Source organism: Hyaena hyaena, unplaced genomic scaffold, assembly GCF_003009895.1.
Source record: "Hyaena hyaena isolate Hyena2069 unplaced genomic scaffold, ASM300989v1 scaffold_1167, whole genome shotgun sequence".
NCBI classification, from domain to species: domain Eukaryota; kingdom Metazoa; phylum Chordata; class Mammalia; order Carnivora; family Hyaenidae; genus Hyaena; species Hyaena hyaena.
Window position 1 is genome coordinate 11,533 of NW_024081799.1, and position 18,100 is coordinate 29,632.

The window sequence follows — 18,100 nt, forward strand, 5'->3', positions numbered from 1 at the left end:
TGAGCAGAAAGTACAGAGATTTCACATATGTCTCCTTGCTCCCCTTTCAGTTTACCCTATTATTAATATCTTCCTTCGTGTGGTATGTTTGTTATAAGGGATGAGCCAATATTGATTCACTATTGCTAATTTTGGTCCATAGTTTACATTAGGGTCCACTCTTTGTGCTGGACATCGTGGGGTTTTGACAAAGGAATAATGACACGTATCCATCATTATGGTATCATGCAGAACAGTTTCACTGTCGTAAAAAACCCTGTGTTCCACCTATCCTTCCCTACAGCACTCCCTCCTCCCAAACTATGAGCAACCACTGAACTTTTTACTATCTTGATTGTTTTGTCTTTTCCAGAATGTCATATAGGTGGGTTTATAATTCGGTATGTAGCTTTTTCAGAGTGCATTTCTATTCCCTTCAGTATTTCCGTATTTAATCTGATCAAAGTGAGGGAGTAAGTCTTGCCTTAAGAATATTGAGACATGGGGGTGCCTGAGTGGCTCAGTCAGTGAAGCGTCCCACTTCGGCTCAGGTCATGATCTCACTGTTTGAGAGTTTGAGCCCCACATCAGGCTCTGTGCTGACAACTCTGAGCCTGGAGCCTGCTTCGGATTCTGTGTCTCCCTCGCTGTCTGCCCCTCCCATGCTCATTATCTGTCTCTCACTGTCTCTCAATGATAAATAAATGTTAAAATTTATTTTAAAAATTAAAAAATTAAAGAATATTGAGACCTGATGGGCTGAGTTTTCCTATACTCCTTGGGAACTGATAGGTGCAATGAGGAATCCTGGGGAATTCCGTGCCACAGTAGGGACTCCAACATTTCTGATATGAAGTAATAGAGTTGAAAAAGCTATTACTTGTGAAGTGCTGAGGATATGCTAAGGATAGCTAAAGGAAGTAGTTTCCTTTGAAAATAGTCTAGCTTCAGAAGATATTAGAAAGTAAAGGCATGAATGTCTCTCAAATCCTTTGGTCCTATATTGATCAGTTTCAGCATATAACTAAGTGCTTATATGAATCTAATAGAGAGGACTCTAAGATTTCCAGGGGAATACAAGAAATTAGGTCAAAATCTCTAATCCTCTAAATATGTCAACCTTTAAGAAACAGTCAGCAGGCATGGAGAAAATAAGGAGATAATTTCACTGGTCACCCTATGAACATGACTTTCTGAAACCTACGCAAATACATTAAATGCATTAATGAATTTAACCTTCAGAAGCCTTAATTTTATAATGTTTTCTACTTGAAAAAAAGTGAAAGTTGAGAAACAATATTTAAATGTAAATACTACAATCAGAATAGAATAAACATGATGTAGAAACAAGAAATATAGAAACAAAATGTTTCAACAAACAGGGCTGTTGGGAGTGGGGAGAGGGGAAGGGGGTAATGGGCATGGAGGAGGGCACTTGTGGGATGAGCATTGGGTGTTATATGTAAACCAACTTGACAATAAACTACGAAAAAAAAAGAAACAAAATGTTTCTACATGGCGTAGACACAAATGTAGACACAAGAAATAAAAATTAAACAGTATTACATCTAAGGTAAAGCAATTTCTTTCTCTAAGCACTTTTGAATTGAGAAATAGGAAAATCTGACTTTGGAAGTATGGTCTTATTGCTGATAAGGAAACAATATATTTAAATTAACTTTAGGTCAAAAATTAGTAGCATTGTAAACATTTGAAAATGTCTTGTTTACTAATACTTTTTTTTTTAACCCTCAATACAGAACTTTACTAGGAGAGGGGTCTAAGAGAAGGTCCCTGTGTTGAACAGATTATATCCTGGAGGGTGGAGCTGGGGAATTAGGGGGGCTGTCAGGAGGGGTCCTGGCCAGGAACATTTGTCTTGTTAGATCTGAGGAACATTTCAGATTTCTTTCTCAGGGACAGTGGCAGGTATGGGACATTGAGGGCGACCAGAGTTCCTGCGTGGTATCAGGACTGGTGCATAGCGACTTATCTTGGGGTTGAGATCCAGACTGATCTTGGGTTCAGGGGTTTGGAGTTCCAGCTGGTTTTGAGGTTCAGACTTAGGGGACGGTGCTCAGGGTTAGTCTGTGCCTGGGTCCCCTCGCATACAGGTTCCAGGAGCAGGGTGGGCCACAGGTGCCTGTAGTTGCAGAAGCCACTGTGGGCACATGCACCCACCTCCCTCATATGCCCACAGTGAGACCCCCAGGAAGTCGGTGACAGGAGACCCTGCAAGAAACACAGCCTGCCAGTTGAAAGGGCAGTTATTGAGTTCAGCCACTGTTGGTGCTGCCTCCTCTTTGTGCCGAAACTTCCCCTAGACCTTGCCTTTGAGGTGGTCTCCTTCCACTCCCCACTCCCAGGTTGTCGTACACATTTATCTCCTCCATCTCAGCGTACTTCTCAGGCAGCTTCAGGAACACCTCCTCCAAGAAGTCGTCCCAGTGTTCTTGCACCTCCATGTCGCTCCTGTGAGGTCGGTCTGCGGTTTGGGCCGTGTTCTGTGGATTCCCATGCAGGTTGAGCAGTACTGTGGGATGGCTAAAAGTCGGTTTGCTGTGCAGCCCAGAGCACTGGCCTGGTCCTTCTCAGTCCCACATATAGAAGCTAAATAGTCAATCATTTTTACTCAAACCTTCCAACTCTGTCTTACTACCATTTTCAGTGGAGATTTAGAAGGCGTTTGTATCATTTGGTAAAATAAATACAAGAGAATTTGATGTAATGCTTTTAATTAAGGTATCCATATTTAAAATTTTTTTTAAATGTTTATGTATTTTTGAGAGACAGAGAGAGACAGAGCATGAGTAGGGGAGGAACGGAGAAAGAGGGAGACAGAATATGAAGCAGGCTCCAGGCTGTGCTCTGTCAGCATAGAGCCCCAGTGGGGGCTGCAACATGTGAACTGTGAGGTCATGACCAAGTGAGCCATCAAGGCACCCCAAGGTATCCCCTTTGTTAAAATTGTTTCACGGAGTGGAAGTATACAAACGGATTATGTATCTTCTCCTTGATTTTCCGAGGTGTGAGGTATGGAACAAGGAAGTCATGTGTAAGACATTTGGATTGCTTTGGAACTTCCAAAATAACTACACTTGGCTACTAGGTCAGATACTACCTTCACTAAGTAAGGATGGCTTGTGAATGGAGAAAGGAGGGAGAGGAGGGGAGATAGAATTCAGAAGGGGAGGGGGGGAGGCAAACAGGCAGGGAGGGAATGTATGGAACTCTTCAGCTGTAGTAATGCATCCGATTCTAGGGCGGGACTTAGATACACGCGTGACGGTACCCTTTTTGTACATCTGAAATATTTCATAATAAAAATATAACGAATCATTCTTTAAAAAAACTTTTTAGTGTTTATTTCCTTTGAGAGAGAGAGGAGAGAGAGAGAGAGCGAGAGAGCGAGCGAGCCTCCAAGCCGGGTCCGCAGAGTCCACGCAGAGCACCGGGCGGGGCTGGAACCCACTAACCCTGAGCCCAGAGATCATCACCTGAGCCCAGTCCCACGCTTAACCTCTGAGCCACCCACGTGCCCCTGTAAGACTCATTCTTACCTTCACGCCCCCACGGGTGGCCACACGTGGTGTCGCCCAGTCTGTTTCCTGGTAACGGGACGGACCCTCAGTTCGCGTGGCCGCCCCTCCTCTGCGGTGACAGCCACTCCCAGCGGGAGGCGACCTAGGCCTACAGCACCCGGCAGGATTTGCACTTCCAGCAGAGGGCGGGATCTCAGGACCCGCCTCTCTTTCTCCGCGGGGAATTTAAAAGCTCTCCGGGCTGCTTGCCCGCCAGTTCTTTCCCGCCCGGAAAAGGATGGGCGGACAACAATCTCTGCGGCTGCGCAAGTCCCAGCCCGCTGGGTCCCCGCCCACCGCGGAAGCAGGTGCGGTCGGGTCGCTGGCCGCGGTGTGGCTCCTGTGTCCTCCCCCTGCCCTGAGTGGAACCACAGGGGGCGCGGAGAGGGAGAGGATTTGTGGTGGCGCGAGTGTCAGGTCCCCGATGTCCAGGGCGAAGCGTTGGGTGGGGATCGGGTGGACCTGGCTTTGTGGGTTCCGGGTGCGCCAATCTCAGCAGGAAGATGGCACCTTCAGTGAGAGTTTGCCCGGAGTGAGCCCACAGTCCTTTTCTTCTTATGTTTGCTTTTTAAAAACAGCTCTCTTGAGGAATAATTAAAATGTGTTAATCTGCACATGTTTTAAGCATACAATTTGATGAGTTTGGGCATATTAAAAAAGGGGGGGGGAGTATACAGCCAAATTACCATTTGGTATTTTAAGTCACTGAGACTTGAGGGATAATTTGTTACTACAGCCAAACCTGGCTTGCTCAGACTGATACAGAAATTGGTGCTTAGGGGGATTCTGGAAAACAACAACAACAAAATTCTAAAATACATGGCTTTGTTTCCAGGGCCATCAGTGTGCAGTGAAAAAGTAAGACTGGGGGCTCCTGGGTGGATCAGTCTTTGGCTCAGGTCAGTGGGTTCCAGCCCATAGTAGGGCTCAGCACTGACAGCTCAGAACCTAGAGCCTGCTTTGGTTTCTGTGTCCATCTCTCTCTGCCACCTCCCTGCAATGTCTCTCTCTCTCTCTCAAAAATAAATCAATATTAAAAAAAATTTTTTTTAAATAAGTATTCCTGGAGACAGGGTTGATGGCAATTTATGTCATGTAGTAGTTAAATATTTGACAAAACAGTCATCTTAAATACCTTGGAATAAAGATAATGTGTCGAGTAAGCCTCTTGACTTTGGGCAAGAGATCAGAAAACAGGTGTTAGTAATTCACCTTGGTTGCTCTTTAATAAGGTAATAGAGAAGGGAAAAACACTATGTGCTTGGGAAAGCATTTATTTGTTTTACTTTGTTGCAAGCAAGAAGGGAAGATAATAGACAATATAGACATTTATGGACATTTGGGAGTCAAAGTTGCAAATATGTCTCCTCTCCAAATAATAAAAGAAATCTGAGAAGGTCCTGGGGTGACAAAGATGAATTCAAACTCAGCCTGTTGGTAAGGATGCAGTTAATGAAGTGGCCATTAAGGCCCTGACTAAAGCCTCTGAGTTAACTTAGTTGACAGCAAATACCACTCTTCAGTGGACCAAATAGCTCAGGGAAAAGAGCCTGAATACACAGTCTTCTATAAAAGGCTGTCAAGTTCAAGGTAATATATGTAATTAAATCTACACAGAGAACCGTATCTCAAAAAGCATTATAGATATTCGCACATGGAGTAAATTGGAGCTAAATGGGTTCAAACAACAAAAATACTTTAAGTAGAGGTAAACTGCCAAAGAACCATAGTCTAGATTGAAAAAATAAAAACTCAAATCTTTGAGACTTAAAAGGACCCATCAGAACCATTCTGTGGGCAAGGGGTGTGTTCATAAAGTTGCTCAGCATCCAAAGAGGGCGTAGCTCCCAATTCCCACTTTATTTTTTAATTTTTAATTTTTTTATAGTTTATTGTCAAGTTGGTTTATATATGACACCCAGTGCTCATCCCAACAAGTGCCCTCCTCCATGCCCTTCCCTCTCTTCCCCCCTCTCCCCCCAGCCCTCAGTTTGTTCTCAGCATTCAAGAGTCTCTCATGGTTTGCCTCCCTCCCTCTCTCCAACTATTTTTCCCCTTTTCCTCCCACTTGGTCCCCCATTAACTTCCTCATAATCCACCTGTATATGCAAATATATGGTATTTGTCCTTCTCTGCCTGACTTATTTCACTCAGCATAACACCCTCAAGGTCCACTGGACTGGGTAGATGGCAATTTATGTCATGTAGTAGTTAAATATTTGACAAAGCAGTCATCTTCAATACCTTCGAATAAAGATAATGTGTTAAGGAAGTCTCTGCACTTTGGGGGAAGAGATCAGGAAACAGGTGTTAGTAATTCACCTTGGTTGCTCTTTAATAAGGTTAATAGAGACGGGGGAAAAATCCCTACTATGCTTAGGAAAGCATGTATTTGTTTTCCTTTGCTGCAAGCAAACAAGAAAGATAATAGCGAATATAGACATTTATGGACATTTAAGGGTAGAAATCTGCAAAAATGTCTCCTCTCCAACTGATAAAAGAAATCTGAAAAGGTACTGGGGTGGCAAAGACCAATTCAAACTCAGCCTGTTGGTAAAGATGAATGAAATGGCCATTAAGCCCCTGACTGAAGCCTCTGAGTCTACTTAGTTGACAGCCAATAAATCCTGTCAGTGAACCAAATGGCTCAGAGAAAAGAGCCTGAATGCCTAGTCTCCTATGGAAGGCTGTGAAGTTCAAGGTACTATAGATGTACTGAAATCTACAGAGAGAAGTATAACTCAAACAGCAGTATAGGTATTGGCACATGGAGTAAATTGGAGTCAAATATATGCAAACAAAAAATAGTTTTGATAGCGCTAAATTGCCATAGTCTGGACTGAAAAATAAAAACTCTGACTCTTTGAGACTTAAAAGACCCCATTAGACCCAATCTGTGGGCAAGTGGTGTGTTGAGAAAGTTGCTCAGCATCTGAAGAGGACATGGCTCCAATTCACACTTTAAATGTGGTTGAAGAAGATGAATGAAAAGAAGGAACTCCATAGGGGTGAAACCAGGCGCCACTGGGAAAAATGGATGGAGGAACCACTTAATGGCAGTAAAACTGATGAGGAAACACTCCCCACCCCAGGCAAGGGGTCCTCACAAGGTCCCCCAGGAGGATTTAATTATTTCTGTGCACCAGTAGCCATTTTGTCCTTCCCATTCTTTCCCTGTCTAAATTGGGGGGGAGAGGTTGGGGTTATCCCATTACTGTTCCACATAGTATAGAGTATATATGTTAATTTGCATGTCTAATTCATAGATATCCAAAAGGAATTTTATTCAGTCTATCACAGGATGTGGACATTGTCTATGATGAGACATCCCATTAGGATGGAATTTCTTAGTTGTTTCCTTAAAGGTGGTGGCGAGGTATATCTTGAATAAGAAAGAGAGAGAAATGAATCTTTGTGGGCAAATATATGTGATATTTGCATATATTTCCAAAGTATTTTCTGCCCCTCCCTGGATTAGGATGACATTTTGCCCCATTGAAATCAAGCGTGGTCATAGAATTTGCTATTGCCAATTAAATGCGAATAGAAGAGACATGTGGTATTTTTCCTTGCTCTTGTTTTGTTCTGGCAGAAGACAGGCAATATCTCAAGGGATCTTCTGGCAGCCCAGATCTCTACATGAGGAGGATGTGGGGCCAAGCCAATGGGAACTCCCAGTAGATATGCCTTACAGGCAAGAAACAACATGTTTATTGTAAGCCATTGAGGCTGGGGGAGGATCTGCTCCTGCACCACAACATAGCCTAATTGATTAGAACGTGAAGCCTGTGGAGTGAGGCGGAGCAACAGGATGGAAGGAGTCTTGGATTTCGTTGACTTCTCAGAGGAGAGCTAACCCTCCGTTTTTCAACTTCTCTACAGGAAATGAACTTCAGCTTTCTTTGACTGCTTTTCTTTTGACCAGTGACTATTTGGGATTTCTTTGAAAGCGTCAGAACCAACATCCAAGCCTGTGCCAACCTACTCCTCAACTCCTTTCATGATAAACCAGGGTCCCGTCGTCCTTGTCTCTCTCACCCCAGGTAGAAAATATTTTTGTCCATAATCAACTATGTCTGCCACACCATTTCTTTCTCCTGTGGCTACCGAGTCTGCCCATGCTGCAGGCTGAGTTCTCCAGAAACAGATGCTGAGATCGAGTTTCAGGTGCAAGATGTTTAGGAAAGATGAACACCATGAAAAACAGCAGAAGGAAGCAGAATTGGTCAGAGAAGAAAGCTGAACTGTGATGCGGCTCTCAACACAACCTCAGCCAACTCGCAGGATGCTGTGGAGTGAATTGTGCTCAACAGAGTTGTCTTGCACTGAGCTGAATGGCTGGGCCTTTACATCATCAGATATCTCATTTTCCAGGAGCCAGGTGAGAGTCGTGAGCCTAGGAGTTGCTCATGACCACAGGCAATGTGGCTCACCCCCAACGGAGGCCAGTCCTCCAGGTGCTGGCATTTAGAGGCTGTGTGCTGATGGCCCTCTCAGAATCTGGGTACCAAGTCTTTCCTTGAAGGGGGGCTGCATGGTGCATCCCCATGTCTATGACACCCCCACTTTACTACAACCTCCTTTTATTCTCCTTTGTATAAGACTGTGATGATCTCATCCCTTCTTATCTGTTAACCTGTTCAAGGCATGGATCCCATTTACAATGTATTTCATGTAGTTCTGAAAACCAGCATGAGGTTTTCCTTCACACACTGGGAAATCTACCTGATCCCAAACTCCACAGCACCTGCTTTTGCTGCCTCTTGTCTCTACATTTGACACAAGGTGAAGGGAGGGAGAGTCAATGTGTTTGGTTTATTGTCTTTTACTTTGCAGTAGAAACAATTATTCTCCAGCTATCAGTGTCACTGAGATTTTTCATGTCCAACTAAGAATGCATGAGCTCTCCTTGTACATAAATACAGAAGGTTTGGTCTTACATCTAGTTTTCCTTCATTAAGAGTTCTGAGAATGCTAGAAATGTTTTCACATTCCACATATCTCTTCTGGTAGTCTCCTATCTCTTTCTGCTCTGCATTGTTGTGTTAAGACCTCTGCAGGGGCATCCTGTATTGACATGATCCCTTTCCAAGCTCTGTCCCCTCCATGCACCTCTGTATCTCATGAAGAAAGGTCTTTTCTTTTATTTCCCAAATTGCCAGGAACATCAGGCCCTGCTTATGGCAATACTTGTAAACATTTGCACACATAGTGAAAGGCAAATATTTAAATTTAGATACTAGATGTCACTGTGACCAGAATCTGTGGACCGTAGATTATCCTGATCGCTTTCTCTCTCCTGGTCCCTGTGTCTCCTCCTACTGCCAATTTTTCCCTGAAACATTTGAGAATCAGTTGCAGATATGAAAGTCCTTCACCTCTAATATGTCAGCAGGTGTTTCCTAAAAGTAAGGACACTCACAGTACAATAATAAAAATAAGAAATTAATGCTGATACAATGCTTTTATATAATCTGTAGACTTTATTTGAAGTGTATCCATTGTCCAATGAATGCTGCATGGCAATAGAAAAAAATTCTGGTCTATGATTCAATCTAGGATCACACATTATTTAGTTTACTTGTTTTTAATCTATCTCCTTTAATCTGGAACATTTCCCCAGATTTTGTCTTTTATGACCTTGCCACTGTTGAAGAGAATAGAAAAAACATCCCCTCACTAATTTTATGAGGATACTACAACCTTAATAACCAATTGGGGAGGTAAAGCATGAAAAAAACAATTGTTGATCACCATCACCCATGTCTAAATGAGAAAATTCTAAACAGAAGTTTAGCAGACCAAATCCATCAGTATGTAAAATGATAATACATCATGACCAGAATGTCTTTAATTAGGAATTCACTGTTGATTCCAGCATTTGAAACTCAATCGGTGTAATTCATTACAAATCAAAAGAGAAAAATCATATGATCATGTGCATAGATAATGAAAAAATTTTTTATAAAGTTCAGTACTCATTCATTAAAACGCAAGTGATTTTTGGGGCGCCCGGGTGGCTTAGTCGGTTAAGCGTCCGACTTTCGCTCAGGTCATGATCTCGCGGTTCGTGGGTTCGAGCCCCGCGTCGGGCTCTGTGCTGACTGCCAGCTCAGAGCCTGGAGCCTATTTCAGAGTCTGTGTCTCCCTCTCTCTCTGACCCTCCCCTGTTCACGCTGTCTCTCTCTATCCTAGAAATAAAATAAAAATATTAAAAAATAAAAAAATAAAAAATTAAAAAAAAAAAAACGCAAGTGATTTTTCACCTACGTTAACATGTCTTGGGTGCCTGGGTGGCTCTGTTGGTTAAGTGTCAGACTTGGACTCAGGTAATGATATCACAGTTCCTGAGTTTGAGCCCAGCATCAGGTACTCTGCTATCAGCACAGAACCTGCTTGGTATCCCCTTTCTCTCTCTCTCTCTCTCTCTGCTCCTCTCCTGCTCATTCTGTCTCCCTCTCTCTCTCTGCCTAAAATAAACATTAAAAAAATCATATGTCTTTGCAGCTTTATGTTTGTTTGATGCTTTCTTACAAGCACAACTATTAACTACAAATCCATTGTTTATTTGAGAGAGAAGTATACACACACACATAGAGCATAAAGTCCTCAGCAGGGCTAGTTAATTAGACTTCCTGGACAACCATTTACCTTTTTGTAAGTTCAATATGTAAATTTTATTTTATCTATTTAAAAAATAGTTTCAAGAATGATTTTGATGCTAAATGATTTTCCTCTTTTTTAACATCTGTTTAATTTAGAGACACAGAGACAGAGAGTGAAAAGGGGAGGGGCAGAGAGAGAGAGGGAGACACAGAATCGGAAGCAGACTTCAGGCTCTGAGCTGTCAGTACAGAGCCCGAGGCTGGGCTCAAACCCACGATTCTGAAAACATGATGACCTAAGCAAAGTTGGTCACTCAACCCACTGAGCCACCCTGGCGCCCCTTTTGAAACATAAAGAATACATATGGATTACCATGCGCCTGTGTTTTATTAAACATGCAATGTACTGACTGGTAAGTGAAATGTAATTGTATGGCTGACAGTGTAATTTATGCAGATTCTATTTTTGTGCAGACCCATGCACATTAACCTATGGCTCTTCACTGCCTAAAACTGTGCCTGGAAATGTCATCTGTCTCAACAAATATACATACATATATATCTGTATATACATATACATACATATATGTATATATATATACTTCGTGCTGTTTATGCTCTAGTTTCTCTACTCCTGTTCTATATGTGTCATTTTAAAATATGTGCCATGTGGGGCGCCTGGGTGGCTTAGTCGGTTAAGCATCCGACTTTCGCTTAGGTCATGATCTCGCGCGGTTCGTGGGTTCGAGCCCCGCGTCGGGCTCTGTGCTGACTGCCAGCTCAGAGCCTGGAGCCTATTTCGGAGTCTGTGTCTCCCTCTCTCTCTGACCCTCCCCTGCTCACGCTGTCTCTCTCTCTCTCCTAGAAATAAATAAAACATTAAAAAAAATAAAATATGTGCCATGTTTGGTATTGAAATATGAATTCATGGTATTCTTTGTCAACGTTCTAGCCATCCTTTGGGGAAAGGCACTATCACTCCAGTGGCTTTGAGTTTACTGTTTCATGAATGGTTCTTCATTTCATGATTTTTGTAGCTGGTGTCAAGTTATCTATGTGGAAAAAAATTTTTTAATGGTTTCGCCAAAAAAATGTTCAATACCTATTCCTGATTTAAAAAACACTTAGCAAATTAGAAATATGAACAAACTTTTGGAAATGGACAAAGAAGATTTATAACAAAACATACGGCAAACATTTTGCATAGTGGAAAAAGCCCAGAGATGCCCTGTTAATGTCAAAAATATAATTAAAGTGACTACTCTCATCACTTCTATTTTCTGTTGCAATAAAGGTCATAGCTAATCCATTTGGGCAAGAATAAATTTTAAAGAGCATACCGTTTTGAAAGGAAGGTGATTTGACTGGCTATGTTAAAAAGTGCAGAAATCATTAGAAAAATGAGAAAAATCTGTCCATTTATTAGTACCAGAGATCTATGAGTGGGAAGCAATTGTAGTTATATTATCAAACAGGTAGAAAAGAAAACTATTTTTTTAAAGATACCATTTAAAACTGCTTCAGAAATTAAGGATACAGGAATATTTAGCCAAAGGTTGCAAGATCTTTATAGAAAATTGTATATAACTGCATTGTAAGACATTGCAGAAAATGTAAAGAAATATGGAGATCTATATTGTGTTGATGGATTGGAAATCATAATCTCATAGAGATATCATTATCTCCAAACTGATCTATAGATATTTGAAGCACATGTAACCAAAAAAGTGTAAAAACTATAATGATTGAAAGAAAGGTAAAAGTCTAAAGATATCAAATTTGGAAAGTACTTAGAGAAAAAGAGCATGTATACATTCTGTGACACAATTTGGATCTGGGAGAGGAGACTTGGATTCAAAACATTAGGTGCACCTCCCTACTGAAGCCTATGAATTTCAGAAACTTAATAGGAAAAGACAACCTCAAAAAGGGGTCAGAGAAAATATACGTGGTATTTTACCAATCACTATAGGTGCCTAACAAATTTCCCAATATTCAAGTTGCATACATAACCATTCATTATACTCATGAACCTGGAGGGTCTGGAATGTGGAGAGGGTAGAGTGGGGAATGCTTGTCTCTGCTTCATTCTCTTTCACCCTGGGGTGGCTTGAAGGTTGGGATTGGCATCATCTGGAGCTTCTCACACAGGTCTGCAGTAGAGGGTAGGGAGACTTCACTAGATGAGGATTCCTCAGGCATCTCTTTCTGTCTCTCTATCCATCCCCAATCCCCATCCCTCTCTTCTTTCTTTCTGTCTCACTGATCCTGTTTTTAAAAATATTTTTTATGCTTATTTACTTATTTAGAGAGAGAGAGAGAGAGAGTGAGAGTAGAGAGATTCCCAAGCAGTCTCTGCACTGTCAGCACAGATCCCCACAAGGGGCTTGAACTCACCAACTGTGAGATTATGACCTGAGCCAAAATTAATGATCTGGAGCTTAAGAAAGCTGACTGACCAATCCAGGCGCTCCTTGCAGATCTTGTTTTAAAAAACTTACCTCCATGCATTTCAAAGGCTGTGGGTTCTAGTGACAAGTTTGGCTGGGTTGAGCTGAAGAAAGTTGATTACCACAGGACCACAAAGGAGACCTGTGGACAAGCAAAGTATCCTCTGGGAGAAGCCATTGGAGTTGGGTCTGGACTAATCCTCTCAGATGGCACCAAGGTGCTCCATACACCCTGGGGGATGTGTGTGCAAGAATCTGCCTCCGTGGAGCAGCTCCTTCCTATTCCCTTCCTCCTCTCTGTGCATTCAGGGCAGCTCTAGTACTATCTCCAGAGGCATGTGCGCTTGTAGGGGAGGGACTGTGAGGAGAGCTTGAAAGGTCCGAGTAGAATTATCCTGCTAGGAGCCTGACACTTAGTCAGTTTCATGAAATAACACTGGTGCTGAAGCTCAGGGTGGCTCACTTCACTCACAAGGCAAATCTGTAAGGTCCATTGTACTAACAGACCGCAGGCTGCAAATTTCCACCAGCAGCCCAAGGGCGGGAAGGGCGGAACCCAGAATGCAAATATGAATGCTTGCAAGGACGTCTCCTAGCAGGGCATAAGCAGCACAGACAGGGATGGTAGTGCCAGCCTTGCCAACGTTTTTCTTTCTTTTGTTTTTTACTGACATTTATTTTTACCATACATAATATAGAAAATACAGATAAGCAAATAGGAAAGGAGAAATCTGCTTTCTCTCAGAGATAGTCACACACATGTTTGTTTTTTGTTTGTTTGTTTTTAGTACTCTCTATTTTCAATTGACAAGCCCAAGTCTGAGGTCATGAGTGGAATGCTCATCTGACTGGGCCACCCAGGAGCCCCGGAGTCATAAGCCTCTTTAAATAACTTTGCTTCCTCAACATAGTTGGAACTAGAGTGTATTATGCTAAGTGAAATAAGTCAGTAAGAAAAAGACAAATACCATATGACTTCACTCCTATGGGAAATTTAAGAAACAAAACAGAAGGGGAAGGGAAGCAAAAATAAGATAAAAACAGAGGGAGACAAACCATAAGCGACTCTAAAATACAGGCAACAACCTGTGGATTCCTGGATGAGAGGGGAGGCAGGGGAAAGGCTAAATGGGATGTTGGGATGAGCACTAGGTATTATACCGAAGTGATGAATCACTAAATTTCACTCCTGAAATGATTGTTGCACGATATGTCAACTAACGTGGAGTTAAATAAAAAAATAAATAACAGGGGCCCCTGGGTGTCTCAGTTGGTTAATCAGCAGACTTCAGATCAGGTCATGATCTCATGGTTCATGGGTTCTATCCCCATCAAGCTCTGTACTGACAGCTTAGAGCCAAAGCCTGCTTAGGTTTCTGTGTCTCCCTCTTTCTGTGCCCTTCAGCCGTTTGCATCCTGCCTGTTTCTCTCTCTCAAAAAAAATTAAACATTTAAATTTTAAATTGTACAAAAGTAGACACGGAGATCAATGGAACAGAACAGAGAATCCAGAAAGGGACCCACTAACATATGGCCAACTAATCTTTGACAGAGCAGGAAAGAATATCCAATGGAATTAAGAAAGTCTCTCAGCAAATGGTGCTGGGAAAACTGAACAGCAACATGCAGAAAAATGAACCTGGACCACTTTCTTACCCCATAAACTCAATATTGATAAAAGACCTAAACGTAAGTGAGGAAGCCATCAAAATCCTAGAGGAGAAAACAGGTAAACACCTCTTTGGCCTCAGCCACAGCAATTTCTTACTCAACAGGTCTCCAGAGGCAAGGGAAACAAAAACAAAGATGAACTATTGGAACCTCATCAAAATAAAAAGCTTCTGCATCGTGAAGGAAACAATCAGCAAACTAAAAGGCAACTGATGGAATGGGAGAAGATATTTGCAAAGACACACAGATAAAGGATTAGTATCCAAAATCTATACAGAACTTATCAAACTCAACACCCAAAAACCAAATAATCAAGTGAAGAAATGGGCAAAAGACATGAATAGACACTTTTCCAAAGACGTCTGGATGGTTAACCGACACATGAAAAAATCATCAACATCACTCATCATCAGGGAAATACTAATCAAAACCACAATGAGATACCACTTCACATCTGTAAGAATGGCTAACATTAACAACTCGGGCAACAACAGATGTTAGCGAGGATGTGGAGAAAGAAGATCTCTTTTGCACTGCTGATGGGAATGCACACTGGTGCAGCCACTCTGGAAAACTTAATGAAGGTTCTTCAAAAAATTAAAAATAGAACTACCCTACAACCCAGCAATTGCAGTACTAGGTGTTTATCCAAGGGATACAGTTGTGCTGATTCGAAGGGGCACATGCACCCCAATGTGTACAGGACTGCTATCAATAGCCAAAGTATGGAAAGAGCCCAAATGTCCATCAACAGAGAAACAGATAAAGAAGATGTGATATATATATATATACACACACTGATACACACACACACACACACACACACACACACACTGGAGTATTACTTGGCAATCCAAAAGAATGAAATCTTGCCATTTGCAACTATGTGGATGGAACTAGAGGGCATTATGCTAAGTGAAATTTGTCAGTCAGAGAGAGAAACACAAATATCATATGACTTCACTCATGTGAGGACTTTAAGATTCAAAACAGATGTACATAAGGGTAGGGAAACAAAAATAATCTAAAAACAGGGAGCGGGACAAAACAAAAGAGATTCTTAAATATAGAGAACAAACAGAGGGTTGGTGAGGGTTTGTGGGAGTGAGAATGGGCTAAATGGGTAATGGGCTTAAGGAATCTACTCCTGAAATCATTGTTGCACTATATGCTGACTAACTTGGATGAAAATTTTTTAAAAATAAATAATTTTTAAAAACCTGAGTCTGAATAAATCCTACTGATTAAATGAAAGAGAAAACTTATTGTATATTTTTTCTTCTTAGAAAAAACGCCAACTTCCACAGTATCAAAGCTTTAGGGGCGGAGCGACATCGCTTTTGGGCGGCTCTCTGGCATATATCCTGTGGCCCTGCCCCCTCTCTCACAGTCCTCCAAACTTTCCGACCAGTAGAAAGCATCACCAGCTGGTAAGTTTGTCCCCCTTCCCTTGTCAAATATTCAAATGTCAACTTCTTATCCCCCTAGGGTCTAGTCCACTGGCTGCTGGAAGAGGTGAGACGCAGCCAGCAAGAGTCTGTTACCGTCCTCCCGCCTCCCTCTTCCCAGCTGGGTTTTCTCCCTTTTGGGAATCTTGGCTCTAATTCTCTGGTCTTGGTACCAGCTCCTACCAAAAAAGTGCCCGCCTTTAAGGATTTGGGAGCAGAGGTCTTGGGAGCATGCGGTCGGGGCAGGACGTGGGTCCCTGCCTGGGCTAGAAAGTGCCTGAAAGAGCCTTGGGGAAGGGGCGCCTGGATGGCTCACTTGGTTACTCGGATCAGGTCGTGATCTTACAGTGACCTCATGCATCGCCTGGGTTCCAGCTCGAGTTAAAGAGCCTCGCGCGACTTCCAGCACAGGAGTGAGTTCAAGCTACCCGTTCCAGAACCTGAGTTCAAGCGCCCCGCACAAATTCCATCCTTGGCGGAAATTCAAGCGCCCCTGGTGAGTTCAAGCGCCCTGCGCGAGTTCCAGAACCAGCGCAAGTCCCAGCACCTGCGTGGTTTCACACTCCGAGTTCTCTCACCGAGTTCGAGCAAAAACAGTTCTTAAAAGAGTTTAAAAAGTACCACTTTAAATACTGTGTTCTGCGTGTCCGGTTGTCTGCCACAGCAGGGAACCCTGAGGCAGGAAGAGGTGAGCGCTGTAAGGTCAGGGAAGTGCCGTTCACCAGAGCTCCTTGACAGAGCCCTGCACTTCTGGGATCCTTAAATGAGGGGAGTTTGGGAATACGTTTTGTAGGTAAATGGACCTGACCAATCACTGATGAAGTGCCTTCTAGATCGAGGAATAGGAGATGGAGAGGGATGCGGGGAGAAGTCGGGAGGGGGATGAAGGGACAAGTACCATGCCCTCCTAAACGAAATAAGAAATGCCTTAGGAGGAGTGCAAAGAATGCGCCACGAGGTTTGTTTCCCAGGGAGTAGCTCTTGCCACTCCTGTCCCACCTTTCTAGGCAGTTCACACCACGCTGTGTTTGGGCACGACTCTAAGGAGATGGGCTTGCCATCCCTTTTGTCATTAAGAATAGCTAACAACACAGCCTAAATCCTGAATCCAGGTCTAACAAAATTTTCCCCACAGTCAAAAGTATGAAAGATTTCAGAGGAGACAACTAATCTATAACCTAGATCCAAGATTCAAGGTCAATGATTTTTACATCTTAGGGATTTGGTAGACTCCTGCTCCCAGCATAGTTTTTAAGGATTGTGATTCAGATGTATGCCTGAAGGTAGTGGTTTAGGAAGTTTTGCTTGTTAGCTACAGTGTTGGAGTGGAATGGCCAGGAGCCCATGCTAACCCACAAGCTCTGGGTTCTCTCTATAAGGTGGTTCAGGTTCCGAGTTGGCATGCTTGGAAGGCATGGGAAGGCATGCTTTTTAAGCACTTTGTGGGTGAGATGTGCATGAGATGGGTGAACCAAAAAGGTTCACCTTCGTCAGAGGGTGCTGGAAAGTAGGCTGGGAGGAAAGATGAAAGATGACAGGACTGTAGTTGCAGAGGCTTCAAGAAGAAATGCGGAGCAGGGGCTGGCGCAAGGGTTATATTACCAGAAGATGTTGGAACCGGGGCCGTACTGATGGGCTTAAATAGAATTCGTTTTCTTGCACCCTTTTGGCATAGAGATGGGAAAGCCCTTCTGTCAGGTCAGCAGGCAAGATGGACCGATGTTTGGGGCATCCCTAAAAGATGCGTAAGAAATATTAAGAAATTGGATTGAATGGCCTTTTGGCCCTGGCCCACGTGAGAGGGCCCTGAGCGAGCGGCGGCGGCGGCGGCTGTCGGTGCGGCGGGGAGTAGCGAGTCGGAGTGCCCGGCGCGGGGGTGGGGACAGACGTTCCGAGGAGGCGAGGCGCCGCGCGGAGACCAGGCGGGCGGAGCGGAGACAGCGTCTAAGCGCAGCCGGGCCGCCGCGCGAGCCGCCCGCGACCGCAGAGGAGGCTGCGCGGCAAACTGCGGCCAGAGAATAGCGACCGCCCAGGCCGCCTTGAGGGGCATCCGCCACCGCCGCCGCTGCTGCCGCGTGCGAACCACTTCCCCTCAGGTCCTCTTGTTTGAGATTAGGTCACTTGCACCAGCAACAGGACTAGAACAGCCATGACTGGCTTGAATGAAACAAGAAAAAAAGATAGGACGTGTGGTACATGTGAATTTGGGATATGAATTCGTTTGAAAAACCACTTTGGGGTTATGAACCTGATAGCTGATGAAACAGGATTGGAATAGTATTAACGACCTTTGTGTATATATATGTATATATTTATATATATAAATATATGTATATATATAAATTTTGCATTTGACTTAAAGTGTC